Source organism: Ochotona curzoniae, unplaced genomic scaffold, assembly GCF_017591425.1.
Source record: "Ochotona curzoniae isolate NIBS_2020 unplaced genomic scaffold, NIBS_Ocur_1.0 contig_3520, whole genome shotgun sequence".
Lineage (NCBI taxonomy): Eukaryota > Metazoa > Chordata > Mammalia > Lagomorpha > Ochotonidae > Ochotona > Ochotona curzoniae.
This window is the reverse complement of record NW_024465894.1, coordinates 40140-52480: the sequence shown is the minus strand read 5'-3', so window position 1 is coordinate 52480 and position 12341 is coordinate 40140.

Here is a 12341-nt window from a genome sequence, read left to right as displayed (position 1 = left end):
TACTGCCAGCGCCACCCCCTGGCTTGCTTTCCTGTAGTGTGGACTTCAACACGTCTGGGCTCAGGTGCCAAGCAGCTTGCTGTCACCCACAGGTCAGGAACTGCAACCAGCAGGGTCACAGAACTCTTGTGGGATGAAATGACACATTCAGTGGAAAGGCCTTGGGCCAAGTACATGCTCAATGAAGGATTTTAAATAAATCAGCACGAGTGTGGGCGAGACTGACTCATGATGGAAACACTAGTCCCCCCTCCTCCCGCCGCCAGCTGCCCCTGACCTCCCCAAAATAATTCAACATGATAGCCAGCCTGCTAGGACTGTGTGGTTCACAAAATCAGTTTCATGGAAGGCAAAATCATTTTCATGGAAGCCCTACTTCATGGTAGAGCTTGGCTTCAGATCAGGTGGGTGTCATCCCAGGGGAGGGTCATCCCAGGGGAGGACCCTCAACGGCAGTGGCTCCTGACTGGGGTTCAAGTGTAGGATTCATTGGAGAAAGAGACCAGAGACCTGGGGTCAGCAAGAGGGGCCCACAGCAGCCATCACCTGCGTCAGGTGGGCGAGAAGGTGGGTGGGAGGCCCAAAATCATGTAGGGAGGTGGAGCGGGAAGGGCACGCAGTCCAGTCCACAGCCCCTCATCCCAGATCCCTCCCATCATCCTGCTGAGGTTGCCACATAAAGAGAGTGGTTGACCCTGGGCACCCGTGCTTTGCCTGGCAGGCTTAGCAGGATTGTGGACAATGTGGGGTGCAGGTGCAGGTAGACTTTTGGGAGACCATGGCAGCATATCCTACACTCAGGTCAGCCTGTGAGAAACATGTCAACTCGGATGCAACCTTCTCGCTTGAAAAGATAATGAAATGGCTACTGTACACGAGGGCTAACTCCATTCCAGACTCAGTACTTCAAAGATGTTAGTCCATCTATTACAGCATTTAATCGTCACAAAAATCCATTTAGAAGAGCATTTTCCATTAGGATAAAGTCCAGATTGAGTTACAGGAAACCCGGACTATGTCCATGACTTACAAGAGCTCTTAAAACTCGGTCCTCACAATGCCACGCTGGGACTCTGGGGATCCCACCATGTGCAGCCTCCACATTCAGGGTCATCCTCCATGACCCACCATGGCTGCTGCACCTCCAGCCAGTAACAAGGCAAGCACACTTCCATTTACGCCTCTCGAACGGAACTGAGTCACCTGACCTAGCTGCAGGAAAAACTGCAGACTCCAAGCTGTGGATCCAACTGGCTGTGCAGTCCAGGGAGAATCAGTTTTTCTCAAGGAGGCGGTGCAGGTGAGATCCGTGTGTTCAGATGACATTGGCACTGGGGAAACTTTGATGCTCCCAGCCCAGCCCGGAGCCTGCATCAGCAGCAGCCACTCCGACCATTCCATCCAAGCAGCTTCACCAACGTCAGCTCCGCAAGTAGCAACTGGTGATTGGAAAAGTGTGTGTGTGTGTGTGTGTGTGTTTAAATCACCAACATCCAGAAAGCAGATATCCAAACGTTAGCACTCTGTAAAACACACTAATGATCATAGTGAGTGTAGAAAGACAGAGGCCAAACGCTAACAGCCGGGCCACGACAGCAAGGAAAAGCAAGGCCAGGGTTTGCACATAGCAGCGGTGCTTCCAGACAAGCAGGCTATGGTGTGCTCTGGAAGCCGACTGAACTGGGTGACAAGGGGAGGGGCAGAGAGGTGCTTCCAGTGGCCATGGCTGGGCCCGAGGGGGTGCGGTGGGGAGTCACGCCGAGCTGGGAGAAACAGCAGGGAAGGCGTCTGGCTCCGACCACTGCAAGGTGGGGCTGTGGCTTGCAGGAACAGCCCACCAACCTCCCGCGACACTCCTAGCTCACTCAGCTGGCTCTCAGGGAAATGGCCTTGGGAACAGGAAAGTTTCTCCAAAAGAAATATTATTTGTATCCCACGGTTGTAAAAGTTAATAGCCCTTCCCCCCCTTCCAAACCGCGGCATCCGAACCAGAGAGACGGAAATTTGAAACATGTAATTTAGAAGCTGGGCTACAAGTGGGAGGGTCTGACTCCTGGACGAAAGTTCTGAGGAATTCTCAGGCATGCCACAGAGCCTGGGCACCCTAACTTTTGGGGGTGGGGGATGTTCTGAGACCCCCCCGACTTGGCTTACCTTCCTCCTGCCAGGATTGTGTGGCTCACAAAATCACAGTGTCATGGAAGGCCTACTTCATGGTAGGGCTTGGCTTCAGATCAGGTGGGTGTCATCCCGGGGGAGGACCCTCAGTGGCAGTGGCTCCTGACTGGGGTGCAAGTGTAGGATGTAGAAGCTGGATAGCGGGGAGGGGCGGGGCTTTTCTGTGATTGATTAACGATGTCTGCCACGGACACATGCTGGTATAGGAGAAGTGTGATGTAGGACTTGGCTAAGCCCTTCACTGTGAGCAAGTAAAAAGGCTCCCTGGTGGAAAACGACTCCTGATGGCCACTGGCACTCCAATTCCACCACCCCACCCACAGCACCCCAAGGAAACCTGTCACCATTTCTTTGATTCAAGTTCAGGCCTTAGCCAGGCATAATTCGAAGAGGGAGACGCTTGACCTTGGCTGCACACATGCCTGTTGCAACAGAGCAGCCCACACGTGCTGCTGTGAATGAGCACCACCAGCAGGGGCTCAGCCCAGGAGGTGGACTCTGCCCTAGTCAGGCCCGGCCACGTCTCACGTTCAGGCCCAGGCCCAGAGTTGTAGGACAATGGCTGTGTGCTATCTGAAGCCATGGGCTCCACGGTCCTTGCTTCCAGCAGCCATGGCTCACAGGGCATCCCTGAGCTCTCATGATGGGAGGCCTCCCTGGGTCCTCCCACTCTCGGCCCTTTTCCCACCAATGCACAAGGAAATGGGGAAGAACAGACATCCTACAGGGCCCCTCTGGCCAGGCTCGGCCTTGACTCAGCATCCTGATCTGTGCAATGGGGAGGGGCGCGCCATGCCATGATGACGGCTGTGGATGTTGTGCAATTACTGCACTGAAATAAATGATCCATTAGGAAATGTGTCAAGTGCTGTGTCTCCCAGGAGGCTCTCAGCCTGAGGGCATCCTCAGAATTGCACGTGAACCTTTAAAGACCCCAAATACCGCAAATACGGAGACTTCCACCGCTCCATGCCAGCAGGTGATGACCCTGAAACTGGCCTGGCCCTGCCCAGCTCAAAGGCCTTGCCCTGGCAACGTAATACCTGCTTGCAAGGGAGGACCTGCTCTCCTGACACCCTCCTCTGAGAGCACTGGCTCTTAGAATCTGAGCTCCAGCCTCCAGAACACAGCGCCGGGCTAGAGGCAGCAGACACAAAGGCCACGCATGGTGGACTCCGGGCACGGGACAAACCACACAGACAGGACGCACACAGGGACACATGCCCCACACCGTCTCCTTTCAGGGTTTCTTACCGGTGAGGAGAAAAAAAATGTTTGAAAGTAGCTCTAGGTGAGAGTTGCACAATGCGGTAGTGCTACTGAATGGTGCCTTTCAAAAGAGTTTATGTCACGAAAGTTTCTCTCCCTCACTTGTGTGTCTCTCTCCCTTTCAAATCAAGTGAGAATCAATAAGTAGGCATTTTAGAAAAGGATGCAAGAGGAGCCTGCATTGTGGTGTAGCAAGTAAAGCTACCACATGAAGCACATCGAGCCCTGGCTCCTCCACTTTCCACCCAGCTCCCTGCTAACATCTGGGGAAGCAACAGAGGATGGCCCAGGTGTTGGCGTCTCTGCATCCTGTGAGAGACCCCAAGGAAGCTCCTGGTGCCTGCTGCAATCTGCACCGGCCTTGCTCATTGTAGCCACTTGTGGAGTGAGCCAATGGATAAAAGATCTCTATGTCTCTCCTTCTCTGTAACTCTTTCAGATAAACAAATATGTAAAAGTGAAAAGATTATCTAAAAAAGAGAGTGGTCACGTGAGCAATTGCTCTGAGAAGCTGCCACAGCCCTGCCCACTCTTCTGCAGGTGCAATATCCCCAGATGTGCCGGACCTGGGCCTCCCATCTGCCTCCTCTGTACCCCAGAATTTAGAGTTTTCCATTTCCTACCCTCTGCCCCATCTGGTCTCATGTCTTATTGCGCCCCTCCTTGCTCACCATCTTACAGCCTGTGTGTCCCGTGGGGCCTTCAGAGACACCGTGTCTGATAACAGACAGAGCATCCCCCAGATCAGCTCCTTCGAGGGCAGGATGCAAGCTCCAACAGGACAGCTGTGCCACCTGAGCAGGACTGAAGTGGTGCTGCCGAGGCTGCCTGCCCACCAACTTGAACACAAGGAACAGCTGCCCCCGACTTCTATAGCAGCTCCAACCTCCACAGGGACTGGCCTCTGCAACCATTCAGCCCATCAGCTCAGGCTGTGCCCCAGAATGGCCCAGGTGGCACCCTAGGATGGTGTAGGCACACATCAGCACAGCCGGGAGCACCTTCCTGCCCCCCGTCCAGAGAGCCTGCCAGCTGGGTCTTATGGCAGTGGGGTAGGAGCCTGGATCCCATCTCACAGTTGTCCTCCTGCTCACATGGTCTCCTCCCTGCCCTGAGGTCTTCTTACCATGCTCCCTCACCCTGCTGTCCCCGCAAGGAGAGAACAAATCTCCAGGTTTGAGCTGCGCATGACTCCGCCCAGCACCTCTAACCCCAGCAGCCAGCCCACAGCTGTCTCCGTTAATCACAGGCCGGCCGTGCAAGGCAAGCCCTGGGCAGCAGAAACGAATGGAAAAAGTGCAACCTGACCACAGAAGTATTATCTTATAAATAAGGCCCTTTAGGAGCAGCTAATTGGATGCACGTTTTGCAAGATTCGGGGAACACTCAGCCTGTGACACTACGATGGCCTGGCTGGGCTCCTGTTACCCCCGCAGCTGTTCTTTGTTCAACATCGGGCCTGCCCAGGGGGAAGATTCCAGCCCAGCTCAGAGACATCAGGTTCCGCTTAAGGATGTTACTTCTCTACCCCTCATCTTTTATTTATTTTTTAAAGGCAAGATTGATTCAGTGCGTGGTTAATGGTCCTGTCAACCACCCAACATACCCCAAGTTTGTCAAAATTCTGGCAGAAAGGACTTCACTAAGGTGTCTGGCTTGGCCAGGAGACTAATTTAGTACCCTCTTATGTCCGCTGGGCTCCGATCTGCCCCAACTGCGTGTTAGCACATGCATGGAAGGAGACGTGGAGCTGTGTCTCCCCTGTGGTCCCACTTCCAAGGGAAGCCAGAAGCAGAATGGGACATTCAAGGAGTCAGGAGGCCCTCAGCATCTTCAGGACTCCCCATGGATACCTACATCTGAGGAAGCCCACATCCCTTAGGGAAAGCAGTACAGTGTCTCCACAAGCCCCACAGGTGTCCTAATACCATGCAAATGCTATGCAAATGATGCTGTTTGCTGTGGTGTTTACGCAGCAATGAATGCAAGAATCTGGTCGTGTCCAGCCCAGAGACACTCATCCTCCCACATTTTCAGTTAAATCTGCAGATGGGAAGCCCGCAGGTGGGATGGGCTGGGACCAGCACAGCTGGTGCTGCTGGGTGAGGTGGGTGGAATTCAGAAATCTGCTATGCAGACAGAGGATGGACTCCAAGGGGAGTCCAACAATTCCAAGTGTTATCCTTGTCGCGCTTGTGCCAGGCAGCTGGTGTGAAGTCAGGGTGGGACCTCATTCACAGTGCCGGCTACAGAGGAAAGACTGCATGAAGGGTGGCGGGCAGAAGCGGTCAGTTGCTGCTTGGGGCCAGCAGGAAGCCCAGTCTCTAAGCTCGACAGCCAACCCAGACAGCCACTCCAGGCCAGATGCTGCAAACCAGCACTGATGCCAGAGAAAGTCAAGGTGCTGGTTCAAGGCCTGGCTGCTCCACTTCCCCATCTAGCTCCCTGTTAATACACCTGCGCAGGCAGCAGAATATGGCCCAAGTGCTTGAGTCCCTGCACCCCTTGCAGGGGACCGAGCTGGAGTTCCTGGCTCCTGGCACCAGCCTGGTTCAGGCTGATGTGTCCATTTGGGAGGGAACCAGGCTGGCTCTGAGTAGAGGCAGCCCCTTCAGGTTGGGTGCTAGGTACCCACCACTCTTTAGCATCCTATACCTAGCTTACATCACCAGCTTATGTAGTCACCTGCACCCTGGAGTCATTTTCGTGTATGCTAATCTGGGAGCTGCTGTTATCTGGGTTAAAAAATTGACTGACAAGCCATAGGGTCCTCTCTGGGAAGACAGAGTGGGCCTCAAAGAAAGAGAGAAAGAGAAAGAAAGAAAGTACTCATGAGATGATCCTGCACGGAGGCCTAGAACCAAAGCAAGACCCATGATTCTCTAATGTTCAGCAGGCCTTTTGCTTTTCAATTCACCCACTGATGAATTAGAGATGCTCATTTCCTCTGGTTGAAGAGAAAAAGAAAAATGCCAGAAAGCAAAAGGCGGCAGCAGTGTTGGGCAGAACGTGGAGGCGTGCTGCGGCAGGCTCGGGCCGGGGGCGCTGGAAGCTGTTAATTGTTTCCTTCCCTGGGACGCTGGGGAGCCCCCCAATCAGCGCTGTGGTGTGGTTGTCCAGGAAAGTACCGATCCCCCGTAAGTCTCAGAAATGACACATCACTTGCGAGTAAGTTAGGATCAACACGTTGTTAACTGTTTGATCTCGCGAGTCAGAATTAATGATAGGCATTTTACACAAAGAAGGAAAAAAATGAATGTTAAAAGCTGATTTGTGTTAACTCCAGACATGCCTGCACCGTCGGGGCAGCCTCAGGGGCGATTTCCTATGGCACAGCTGGTTCACGTTTTGGGTCTGCTGGTGAGTAGCAGCAAGTGGTAATCAGAGCCAGACTCAGGGTGCGGGGTGGCAGGGTGGAGACATGGGGGGGCCAGGAATCTTTCAGTAGGATACTCCAGGAGCCCAAGAAAAAGGGGTGCTGGACAAGACTTCCGGGCATCTACAAGAGAGTAGGATTAGAGCCAGGTTGGTTGCTCCATCTGAAAAATGGACTCCATGAGTTGATCCATGGTGTGAATGCCCCAGGGCTTGGCTGGTCATATAGCAGACAGGAGCTAGGCCTCCACTGCCCTTCTGGACAAATCCTACCCCAAGAAGGAAACAAGTTAACACCTGAGAAGCCCCGAGCTTGAGACAGGCATGAAAAGATCGGACAGGACAGACAGCAGGGAGACGGACGGGGCAGGGCAGGGCAGGGACCTGGCAGCTGAGTCTGAGCAGAATGGCTGAGGAGGAAGGGTCCCAGAGGAGCCACAGCCAGTGCTCCGGCAGTGATGTCCTCCCAGGGGGCTGGAGGAGGCTGGGAGAAGAGGGGACGCATGATCACAGTGCCAAGGGTCCCTAGCTCAGGGCGAGAAGCCACTGTGAGGCTCTGAGTAGTAGAGGGGTTTCATTCGCATCTGGGAGCCTCTTCCTAGTCCAGTGTGCAGAATAGGCCAGACAACTATTGGGGCCATTCCCTCAGGACAGCCGCCTACAGGAGGCGGCAATGAAGAAAGGCAGGTGGCTGGAGCAAGCACGGACGACACCAGGGTTGGGTTGGGGCCAGGTAAGGCGGGTGAGGCATTTGTCTCCAGCCCCAGGTCCGTGAGAGGGGACTGACTGCTAACCGATGCAGGAGCCGAGGGTTCACGCCGCAGGCTTGCCTTTGACCCCAAAACTCCTTAGGGCTTACGACTGTCTTACTTTACATTTTTGGTTATTTTGTTCACCATCAATTTTTTAATTCCTTCTTTCTTTATTTATTTTTGGCAAGAATTTTTATTTTGGTAAGGGCTAGTGTTCACAGTGTTGGACCCTGACTGGGATGCACTCTTCCCAGGCTTGGCGGGGGAGGCTGTATTTGAGCTCTGCTGCTTGCTTCCAGCTTCCTGGTGACAGCTCGAGTAGAGGGACAAGGGGGCATCTGGAGCGGCCAGAACCCCAGCCCCACCCAGGTCATAACATTCGTGAGGAGTCTGGAGCCACAGAACCCTCGCTCACCTAGCACCAGCTTGGGGAGGTTGGTGAGAGGCCAAAGTTCTCCCAGGTCAAACCCCGAGAGTCTCCGATTGGCCCAGCATGGATCACGTGTCTCCTCTGAGCCTATCAGCTACAGCTACCCAAGAGAGGGGATGAAGTGCAAACATGGCTACCCATGGACTGATGTTGGGTTTGGCCTGTGCTCCTGGGAATGGTAGAGTGGGGAGGCTGGGGAGGAGCCTGTTCCAGACTCGTTCTGTTCTTATTCCGGGGGAAGGCAAGGAACGGGGTGGGAAGTTGGAGTACCTGTGAGCACAGCCCCAGAGCCATGGTCTCCCTCAGAGAACCGGGCGTGGTGCTCTCTGCTCCCGGCTTCCTCCGCTTTGGCAGCAGGCTGGCCCTCGCCGCCCCTTTGAGAGTCTCACTTCCTCAGATGGCCGGTGCCCGCCCAGCCAAAGGATTTCTGGAGGGAACCAGGAGCCATGGAGGAGGTGTCCAGGCCCCAGCTCTCCTGCGTGGGCGACAAGTTTCTAGGCCAGGGGACTGCTTGTGAGCCAGGGCTGGGCGGGTCCTCTGCTTGCTGCCCGTGGACACATCTCAGTGTCCAAGCGACAGACACAGGGGAGTGTGCAGTAGCAGGAAAGCAGAACAGGAAACAGTCTGGTCACATAGGTCCCTTGAGTCGTGTCATCCAGCATGGGTACAAATGACTCATGGATGGTAGAAAACCAAGTTCTTGGGGCCAGTGCGATGGCTCAGTTGGCTAATCCTCTACCTTGTAATGCCAACACCCCACATATGCGTGTCAGGTTGTGTCCTGGTTTCTCCACTTCCTATAAAGCTTCCTGTTTGTGGCCTGGGAAAATACAAGATGGTCCGAAGCCTCAGGACCCTGCGCCTGTGTGGGAGATTGGGAAGAGGCTTCTCATTTTAGATTGGCTCCAGTCTGGCCATTGCAGCTGCTTGGGCAGTGAACCAGCAGATGGAAGATCTTTCTCTGTCTCACCTTCTCTCTATATGAGCCTTTCCATTAAAAATGAATAATTCTGAAAGAAAGAAGGAAGGAAGGAAGAAACCCAATTCCTTGAGCCGTCATCCACTTCCTCCCAAGCGCATTAGCAGGGAATTGGATCGGAAGTAACAGCTGACACTCCAATAAGGAGTGTGGATGTAGTGCACACTGGCTTCACCGGCTGTGCTCCCAAGACCTGCCCAAGAGGCTGGCTTCTAAGCTCTCAACTGAAAAATCAACTCACCCACCTGCCAAATTAAGTCTCTGTGGTCCCAAATGTGATTTTCATGAACTCAACCTGGGCTACAGTCTCCTCAGAGCTCCTAGGAGCACCCCATGTGAGCTGCCCTGTACTGTGACTATCGGCCTTGTCCCAAAGGCAGCCTTGACCTTGAAGAACTCTGGCTGCTGGTGTGGTCCTCAGCTGTTCCCATCTGTCCATCCCTCCCCTGGAGACAGCCCCTTGCGCAGACCCACAACCATTGGGGAGGCACACATGACGGAACTGAGGCACAATCCCAGATGGCCCAGGAGCTTCGTGAAGCAGCCGGTTGGGGTGTGGCTGAGTCTGTGACCAAGGTCATGGCTGTGACTATGACCGTGTAGATAGCACAGCCTGTCTGACTGGAGACTTGCCCCACCACCCCTTGCTCCCTAAGTGTGTGTTTTACCCTGGAGCATGGTGCTCAGTGGGCCCCTTCAGCTGCTGGGCTTGGGTTAGGGTAGGAGGGATCCTGGAGGGCTCAGGGCCAGTTTCGCCAACAGTAGCTTCTCCCAAAGCCTGCTCTCCTTCTGGGAGCCTAACTCCAACGCCGTGCTCCCATAGCGAGCACCAGAGGCAGGCACCCTAAGCAGCTGGGGAGGAATGCAGTGGCAACAGCCTGGGGACAGGCCCAGATGTTGCCCTCCATGTGCAGGCCAGATGTGGGACAGGGCACCGGGACCACATCAAAGTAGCCAAGGCAGAAGGGGACAGAGGAAGCATGTGACAAAAACCCAAGCCAGGCCAGTGACAAAAACCCAAGCCAGGCCAGGAAGGGCGATGGATCAGCAGCCTAGGCAGGCTGGGCTCAGGGAGACATCTGGACGGCTAGGCTCATCAACGAGGGGGCTGCTGCAGGGTCGCACTGCCCTGGACCAAGGAGAGACAGGCATCACACGGAGTATGAAGCCTGGACAAGAGAGCCTGTGGACTTGCTCCGGTTCACCCCTTCACCAGGCTATCTAGACTCCCTGGACCTCAGCTTGTCCATCTGCACAGTGGGAATAACAGTATCTGCCTGACATGCACTCTGGCCTCCGCTCTACTGAGCCCTCACTCAGCACTGCTCCTGGAGGCCCTGAACGCATGCAACATGGTGCCCTGCCCCGAATGTGTGTGATGCGGCCCCCTGCCCCAAACATGCCCGACATGGCATCCTGCCCTGCTGTCTCCTTTCCTCGGGGAGATGAGGGAGCCTGAGCTGCCCAGTTGCCTGGTGACAGTGGCAGCCCCACCCCCACTCATCAACTGTGTAGGCGCTCTATAGGTCCTGGCACCTGGCAGCCCCTAAGTAATCCTCAGCTGTTTTCTTCTAGCAGGTTGTTTAGGGGGCAGTGGCATGGGCAAGAGGGATTGGCTAGCACATAGGTCCCCACACCTAGTGTTATGCGCTCCTTTGGCTGTCTTCACATCTTAATGATTTGGGGGGATAAAACATTTCCATTCTTTGCTGCACCCTATAAATGGTGAGCTGAGAGCTCCTGGGGTCCCTGCATCTTCACTGGTAAGACCAGAGTGATGGGGGCCGGTGCCAGCACAGCAGGTAAGTCCTCTGGCATTCCATATGAGTGCTGGGTCCAGTCCTGGCTGCTTCACTTCCCATCTAGCTCCTGTACCCATGTGGGAAATCCAAAAGAAGTTTCTGGCTTTGGGTCAGCCCAGCTCCTGCCATTACGACCATTTGGGGCATAAACCAGTTGATAAACCTCTCTCTCTCGCTCTCTCTCTGTGTCTATGCCCCTCACCTTTCAAATCAAAATATATAAAGCTTTAAAAAATTTGTAAGGGTAGGGCCTGACACAGTGAGCTAGTGGCAGGATCTTCACTTTGCATGTGCAGGGGTCCCGTGTGGGGTCCAGTTCGTGTCCCAGCTGCTCGGCTTTCCCTTCCAGATCCCGGCTTGTGGCCTGGCAGGGCAGTGAAGGATGGTCCAAAGCCTTGTGGCCCTGCGCCCACATGGGAGACCTCGAAGAAACTCCTGACACCAGATGGGCTCAGCTCCAGCTGTCATGTCCACTAGGGGGTGACCCAGCAGATGGTGCACCTTTCTCTCTGTCTCCTCTCTCCATAAATCTGCCTTTCCAAACATAAATAAATAAATAAACCCTTTTTAAAAAATAATAAGGGTGATGTACCTTGTGGCAGAAAAATATGCAATATGGACAGTGCTTGCTGATATAAAGGCCAAATAGCCCAGCAGGTCTTGACCAGGGACCTGGATAGCTGTTTCTCTCAGGAAAGTGACCAGATGGCCAGTGGGCTGCCATATGCACGTCAAATGCAAATGAGGCAGCATGTGCCACATTGGCGTGTCTTGCAAGCTCTTGTCAAGCAAACTCTCAGCGGCAAGGTGGCCATCGCATCCGCATTCCAGGTGGGAAGATGAGCTGGCCTTGATGTGTTTCTCTAGATAGCCATGAGAGACCAAAGCCTGGCAAGGGTTTGAGTGCTCCTCCATTACCTGGAGCCCCAGAGAGGACTTCCTGGTTCACCGTCCAGTTTGCTCACCCTCTCTGTGCTCCAAATGTAGCCTGGCAGATTCCTGGGCTTCTGAGAAATGCCAGTGGGGCTGATAGAGAGGGTCAGGGGGCCAGGGGTGCAGGGTACCAGCTCAGCTCAGGGACTCAGGCAGTTGGCTCCATCCATGCTTCTGGTTTCCACCTGCACCACTTCATGCCACAGCAAGAACTCAGTTTCATTCATTCACTCACTCACTCTGGGGTCCGTTTACTTATTTATTCCCTTCCTGATATTTGTGGGTGCCAGGGCTCCCCTGTGCCCTCCTAGGGCCCCAGTGTGGCAATCTTGGGCTCACCTGTGCCCTAGGACTCTAAGCTCCTGAGTCCCACCCTGACCAGCAGCCGTGTTGAGCCGAGGAGACGGGGCGGGGACCGCACAGTGATCTCCCAAGGAAGGAGCTGAGCTAGGAGCCTGGCCAGTCGCAAACTGCTAGAGCAGAGGTGACAGGAACAGTGACCACCCCTGTCCGTCACTCTCCACAAACCCTGGCATGGGACACCTCGCTGAGACACCTTGGGCTGTCTCTGGCTGTACGCAACATCCTCTTGTTCAGAGGGGCCTCCCTGTGGTACCTGCAGC